We start from the raw sequence: 7,934 nt of genomic DNA on the forward strand, positions 1-7,934 counted from the left end.
CATAAAACCTTCCCAAAGAACCCTTGAGGAACCCTCATTTGTTTGAGTATAGGGACTAGGGTGCCATTTAGGACACAAAGAGGAAGTAAATGGTTTGCCGCAGATTATGCTGTGTGGAGGTAGATAGCGTAAGCACAATGAAGCGGTTGCATTTCTCACGGTTCTATAAAGTCCCCTGCTGGAAAAATCAACCGGTTAGGTAGGGTGGTGGTGGGACTAGGGGGCCAGACCCCCTTCCCTCTTCTCTCTCCCTGGACAGGGGCTGTATACAGAGGCAGGGCACTGAACAGGCCATAGGGAGACAAAGATAGCTTCAAATAGGTACATCATATAATATATGTCAAAGTGACTTACAGTTATGCATTCATTATACGTATGGATGGTCTCCGGAATCAAACTCACTATCCTCTGGGTGTAAACGTCATGCTCTACCAAGTGGACAATACAGGACCCTCTTGTTACTTGTTGTGGAAACTCTAAAATATTACTGTGTGTAGAATATGCCCCAGACACAGCCAAGGGGAATTGAAACATTGAACTGGGACTGGGAGCCTCCTTCCAATCTCTCTCTCTGGACAGGGTATTTCATGTAGACCGATAGAATGGTAGGGCTACAAGGTGGAGTATAACAGCAACAGTGCAGTAACAGGGAGGAATGGATGGAAATAAAATTGTCTCCCATGATCATAACGTTGAATGTCTGTCTGTCACTCCCCTGTGGTCTAACTCACCTTGGTTCAATCCATTGTCCCTTTCCCTTGTGTAAGCTACTCACAGCCCAGGGTTATCGGCTCAGTTCATATGGGTTTAAATGTGGGGAGGGAAGGTGTGTGTGATGTTAAGGTTAATCGGGAATAGGCTAAACGATGCCAAATTAATAAGAACACATGCTTTTATTCTGTTTTATTGTTTTGCTCTCTCAGGGAAGATTATGATTGAGACAGCTTTAAAAACTAAGGTTCCACTTTATTTTAATGAGTGATTTGAGGAATATATTATTTCCTCTAGACCCATTAGTGAGACACAGAACCTATAGGAAAGACAGCCAACAACAATTGAAGTTTATGCAGTTCAGTAATTGGTAAAGAGGGAAAGAAGGAATATAAAACGGCATGTTTTAAACTAGAGGTGTTCATTTTAGTATTTAGTATTTTATTAGGGTCCCCAATTAGCAGCAGCCAAGGCAGCAGCTAGTCTTCCTGTGGTCCAAAAATTAAACAAAAAAACCAAAGAGAATACATACAATACATAATACCCACTACCGGTCAAAAGTTTGGACACACCTACTCATTCAAGGGTTTTCTTCATTTGTACTATTTTCCACATTGTAGAATAGTGAAGACATCAAAACTATTAAATAACACATATGGAATCATGTAGTAACCAAAAAGGTGTTAAACAAATCAAAATATATGTTATATTTGAGATTCTTCAAAGTAGCCACCCTTTGCCTTGATGACAGCTTTGCACACTCTAGGCATTTCCCTCTATATATATTTAAGTACAATACATGCTGCTCTGTTCTGAACCAACTGGAATTTTTCTATGTCCTTCTTTGCTGCAAATGACCACACAACTGGGCAGTAGTCCAGGTGCAACAAAACTAGGGCCTGTAGGACCTCCCTGGTTGACTTAGATGTCAAGACGGCCTCGCAACACCTTATCATGAACAGACCTCTTCCCATTTTAGCAACCACTGAGTCTGTATGTTTTGACCATGACAGCTTGCTACAGTGGTTCCTCCTATTAAAGTTGCTGCGTACTGCGGCACAGCTTGCGTGGTGCCGCAGAATTCAATGGCACGTTATTTAAGTGCCAACCACTGGTACCATTAATGCTAGTTAGTGCTAGTTTGACCACCAGAGGGCATCTTTGAGAAGCATTTGATAGCCTTCAATAGTGGCTGTACTAGAGAATTTAAAACCTTTTATTGTAAGAACATAGTATATGGGACAGATTTTAAGAAATGTTGCTTAATTAATTTTATTAATATTATGGTGTTTCTATTCCAAGATAAATGAAAAACCATCCGGGTTTCCATTAGGATGGAATGGAAAATATGGCGCTGTACAACGTGACGGTCGGGAGTAGGCTACAGTACTGGGCTATTTAGCTAAAGAATCCCGTGTCGTGAGACCGCGATGAGGAGGAAGGAGTAGACTGTCCTTGTAAATAAGAGTTTGTTCTTAACTGACTTGCCTAGTTAAATAAAGGCAACACTAAGAGCATAACATTTCTACACCCTAATTGCATAATTGTAGTCTAACCAATATCCAAATGGACATTCAGTGAATATAAAAATCGCATTGATTAATCAAGACCAGTCCCCATGCTTGCAAAACGGTGCTAAAATAGTTGTAGGCTATTGCTTCAAATCCTGTTGCTTCTAACTTCAATATGCTCTATAAATATAAACACCACTTTTAACAGCACATTACTCAACACCAGTGAGACTGATGTCGCCTACAGTACATCAAAAAATATGACGTGACTCTCCGGCAATAATTACACATAGAGGATTGGAGGATTCTAAATTAAAACCAAAAGCTGCCTCATTGGTCTCCCGGTGGCGGCCGGCACGGGTATTGAACCTGCATCTGTAGCAACGCATTTTGCACAGTGGGAGCCCCCATCCACTCCGGAGCCCCTATCCACAAAGTATCAAAATACAGAGAGGTGTTGGTAAAGGTATATTGCCCTGCTAATGGGCCATAATGAGCTATTATAATACTGTACATGGTGTCCAGGTCAGGATAACCCAAACATTTCTTTATTAAAGACTAATCAGAAAGAATGTTGGTACTTATTTATTTTGATCCAAAGCCATGAATGAGTGAATCACTCAGCTTTATGTAGGTGCCCAGGCTATATGACTGTGCCATCAACTTGATAAATATAATGATATTTTGGAGGTTATTTTGTTTAAAAAAAATGAAAGTGAGTGATTATAATCTGAATAAAAGCCAAAACATTTATTTCTGTTTTTAGAGGGAGAGAAACTCTGGGCCAACTGTATGCCGCCCATAAAGGCCAAAATATAGCCCTGCTAATAGCCATAATGGAGCTGTACAATGTGACCGTGTGTCTTTGAAAGAGTATTTTCCAGTAAGCAACAATTAGACAACTATGTTTCAATATTTCTGTAATTCAGTGATATTTATTCCCATAGTAATTCATTATGGATCCTTAACTAAAGAAACATCGGCATTTTGAAAGAGTATTTTTATCATTATTTGATTAACAAAAGCATAAAGATGCTGATGAAGAAATACAGTACTGTACAGTATATGCTTTTACATTTGGATAATAAAGCATTAAAATATTTTTGAAGATATAAGCCAGCTGCATTTGTTTATTGTGCTATAGCAGAACAGCATAATGGTCCGGACGGCCCTTGCTGTATCTGGTGAGCAGTTGGTCAAGTTCTGTTGTCAGAAGAGGAATGGAAATGTCAGGTTGAAACGACGACCTAATGAACCCACCAGGTATGTTGACTCTGCCTGTCGGAGGTAGAGTTCCAGAGCTCACAGGTGTGCCTGGCATGGATTGTGACTCCATCTCGTTCCTCGCCCTCTTCAACGCGTCATTCTCCACCTGACTCTCCACCAATGCCGCCTGGCTCTGGACTAATGCATCAGCTGTCGCCCATATCTCTGCCCTCCAATAATGTTTCTGTTCTGCTGGTCTGCCTTCAAGGACTTGATCTCAGTCTACAAAGTTTTAATCTGATCCATGTGCTCCTTCATCAGATGAGCAGAATGGTACCGCCAAGAGCCCCCATCGATTACAGTGGCCTATGATAGAAACGGTAGATCAATTAAGAATTAAAAGTGACTCCAACACACATATGCTGCGTACACATTTTAAGAATCTAGCAAAACAAACCGTTTTCTTGGCAACCATGCGTTTTTTCGGATCCGGTCCGTTGTCCAGCCCTTTGTCCACTGATCTCCACAGATGGTTGTCGGCATGTTTATATGCTCTGCAAAAACACATTCACGTTTTTAGTAGACAATCATTTTTTATTTAACCTTTATTTAATTATCGATTTTCTTACACAGTATGCCTACACATTGATAGGCTATATACTTTTTTTTTAAAGAAAATGCACTGAAACCAAAATACCTTTAGTTTTGGTGATCCTCTCTGCTCCGGCTCATTTTCAAGTCCTCTCGTGGTTACGGTCCTAACCCTGGAACGGGTAGCACCATAGAAAGAAGCTGACTTAATGAAAACGATGTCCATTTCATCTGTTCTCTTTGGTCACAATGTCTTTTTTTGCATGTAGGGGGATGTTCACACCTACAGTAGCCGGGCTATAAAGAGTCTATTGTCCTGCTAATCGGGCTACAAGTGTTTGAAAACCTGTTTTCAAAATGCCACCAGCTATTCATTACTACTGTAAATAAAAACACGGCATCTTGTTTACATCTTTTTTACATTCTTTATTGTAACCACAATGTCACAAATCATTTGTATCTACCTTTCCAATTACTTTTAGAGTTTGGGATTTACAAATGTGCGATTTTCATGCCACTTTTCGTTAAATCCAGTTTGGATTAAAGTAGAAGTTTTGACTGATGCCTTTAGTGAGAGGTCTAATGCTTTAATAATGAATAATATCTGCACCTCCGAATTCATATCTAAGGGGTATTTTTCACGCCGTTATTAGTTCCATTGTTTTAGTCTGAACGTGCAGACTGGCACTAAGAACAACGGGAACGTTTCCCTAGTCAGCGCCATTATCCCCCTCACACGCCCACAGCTGTTTCAGTGGATACAGCTGGAGAACTGCAAGGCAATCCCATTGTGCGCCACTCGGGAGACATGACCAATATATATTGTCCTGCTAATAACAGGGTTAATAGTTTATTGGTGAGAATATCCAACAGGCTTTTATATCATTCTAAATTAATAATAATAATAATAATAATAAACGCTTTGTATAAAAAATTAGATTTTGGAGATGATTTTGTTTTCAAATAACGTAAAATGAGTGAGAAAAAGGCCCTTCTTGTATTTGGGGTGAGACATTGTTACTAATTTGTAAATAAAGACAGTTTGTTATTTAGAATGATTTATTTCTGTTTTTAGAGGGAGAGCAACCAAAAACCTACAGTCATCTCATGGGTCTCCCAGTCGAGACCAGCACAGGTATTGAACCAGCACCTGTAGCAACACAGCTTGCACTGCTATGCAGTGTCTTAGACCACTGCACCACTCAGGCACTGTACAACGTGACCGGTGGGGAGTGGGCTACAGTACTACAGTAAAACCTAATAATCCTAACAAAATAAAATACAAACCTTAGTGTAACAACAGCGTTAGTAAGTAATACTGAAGTCGTGTTCAATTATCAGTTTCTATTTAGGTTTATGTCACCCATTCATTGTCAGTTAGAGACACAGTAGGACCCAAAAGCATAATCAGTAATCTAACTCCCCCTTGCACTGGTCTGGAGCAATGAAGTGGTGACGCAGGGTACCGTACTAAACCACAAATTACCTCTAAACCCCGCAGCATAATCGCAAAACTTTTAGTGGAGCAACCATTGTATCTAGGGTTACACCCAGCAGTTTATTCTCTTCAACTTGCTCAATTGCCACATTATTCAATAATAGATCTAGATGAGGTTTAGGGTTGAGTGAGTGATTTGTCCCAAAAAGGATATTTGAGGATATTTGAGATATTTACCACCCATCTATTGCTAGTTACCCTCTAAAACTGTCTAGAGCTCTATGTTACGTGTGTCACTTAATTATTTTACTGTCATAGCTGACTTATATACGGTTGATCTGTCAGCGTACATACACACACAGGCTTTATTCAAGGTCAGTGGAAGGTCATTAGTAAAAACAGAAAACAATAATGGCCTTAGCCGGCTGCCCTGCGGTACACCACACTCAACTGAACTTGTAAATAGGTAACTCTCAATCTACGATAAGGCAGAAAATGCAAATCCATAAGACCTACATTTTTTTTCAGCAAAAGGTTATGATCAATGATATCAAAAGTTGCATTGAAATCTAACAAAACAGCTCCCACAATCTACTTATTATAAATGTATTTCAGCCAATCATTTGTGTCAGTGCCGAGCATGTTGAGTGCCCTTCCCTATGAGTATGCTAAAAATATGTTGTTAATTAGTTTTCTGTAAAATAACATTGCATTTGGTCATAGACTATTTTTCTCAGAAGTTTGCTAAGCTCCGGTAACAGGCTCACTGGCCGGCTGTTTGAACCATTAAAGGGTGCTTTGATATTCTTGGGCAGCGGAATGACCTTTTCCTCCCTCCAGGCCTGAGGGGACACACTGTCTTCTAGACTTAAACTGAAGATGTGGCAAACAGGAGTCGCAATGTATTCAGCTACCAACTTCAGCAACTGACCATCCAGGTTGTCGGTACCAGGTGGTTTGTCCTTATTTATAGATAGCAACAATTTTTCACCTCTTCCACGTCAACTTTGCGCAACTACAGTGCTTGTCTTTCATTATTTGGTCCATTATGTATGAATATGAAGGCTCAGCGTTTGTTGTTTGCATGTCATGCTTATGTTTGCTAATATTGTCAACAAAAAAGTTATTAAAGTGTCTGGCAATATCAAAGGTTATTTTTTTACGAATAAGCCATCTGCTTCAATGAAGGATGGAGTTGAGTTCACTTGTTTGCTTAGAATTTCAAGGTACTCCAGAGTTTTTTACTATACTTTTTGTATAATTTATCTTGTTTTCCATTGGATAGTTTCTTCTTCTTTTTGTTTAGTTTAATTAAGTGATTTTTCTGTTTCCTTTGCCTCATTTTTCTGTTTCCTTGCTGTTTCCTTTGCCTCATCCCTCTCAGCCAAACAGTTTCTATCCATGGCGATTTGACAGTTCTAACAGTCAGTTTCTTGATGGTTGCATGCCTATCAATAAACGGATAAAGCAATTTCATAAATGATTCAAGTGCGACGTCAGGTTGTTCCTCATTACACACATCAGACCAACAAATATTTTTCACATCTTTGACATAGGAATCATTGCAAAACCTCTTGTATGATCGCTTATACACAATTGGGAGAAGAGAGAATGAGAAGAGGGAAAAGAGGAAGAGAAGGAGAAGAGAGGAGGAGAAGAGGGAAGAGAGAAGAAGAGAGAATTAGAAGAGAAAAAGAGAGAAGGAGAAAAGAGAAGAAGAGAGAAGGAGAAGAGAGAATGAGAAGAGAGGAGAAGAGGGAGGAGGGAAGAGAGAACAAGAGAGAAGGAGAAGAGAGAAGGAGAGGCTGAGTTTTAATTAATGATCTACAGGTTGTGTGGTTAGGCTACGTGAGGAGGATGTTGTACATTCTACCACAGTCTACTACAGTCTGCTACAGTCTACTAGAGTCTAGTAGACTGAGACGGCCAGCTCTATGAAGAGTCTTGGTGGTTCCAAACTTCTTCTATTTAAGAATGATGGAGGCCACTGTGTTCTAGCTGCAGAATTTTTTTGGTACCATTCCCCAGATCTGTGCCTCGACACAATCCTGTCTCGGCGCTCAACGGACATTTCCTTCGAGCTCATAGCTTGGTTTTTGCTCTGACATGCACTGTCAACTGTGGCACCTTATATTGGCAGGTGTGTGCCTTACCAAATCATGTCCAATCAATTGAATTTACCATAGGTGGACTCCAATCAAGTTGTAGATACATCTCTAGGATGATCAGTGGAAACAGTATGCACCTGAGATCAATTTCAAGTCTCATAGGAAAGGGTCTGAATACTTATGTAAATAAGGTTTTTCTGTTTCTATTTTTTTATTTTTTGGCAAAAATGTCTAAAAAGCAGATTTTTTTTGCTTTGTCATTATGGGGTATTGTGTGTAGCTTGATGAGGAAAATGTTTTATTTAATCCATTTTATAATAAGGCTGTAACATTACAAAATGTGGAAAAAGTCAAGGGGTCTGAATACCC

General features: G+C 39.7%; 1 long non-coding RNA gene across 1 annotated transcript; it reads right to left on the reverse strand.

Moving 5' to 3' along the window:
* Nucleotides 1–3,146: 3,146 nt before the first annotated feature.
* On the reverse strand, nt 3,147–4,242 carry LOC123731410 (uncharacterized). Its single transcript, XR_006762523.1, has 3 exons — nt 4,126–4,242; nt 3,886–3,982; nt 3,147–3,794 (listed from the first exon to the last, which is right to left on the reverse strand). It is a non-coding gene; the product is annotated as an uncharacterized lncRNA (long non-coding RNA).
* Between the last annotated feature and the right edge of the window lie 3,692 nt (nt 4,243–7,934).

The sequence above is a fragment of the Salmo salar genome, chromosome ssa28 (genome assembly GCF_905237065.1).
Source record: "Salmo salar chromosome ssa28, Ssal_v3.1, whole genome shotgun sequence".
Lineage (NCBI taxonomy): Eukaryota > Metazoa > Chordata > Actinopteri > Salmoniformes > Salmonidae > Salmo > Salmo salar.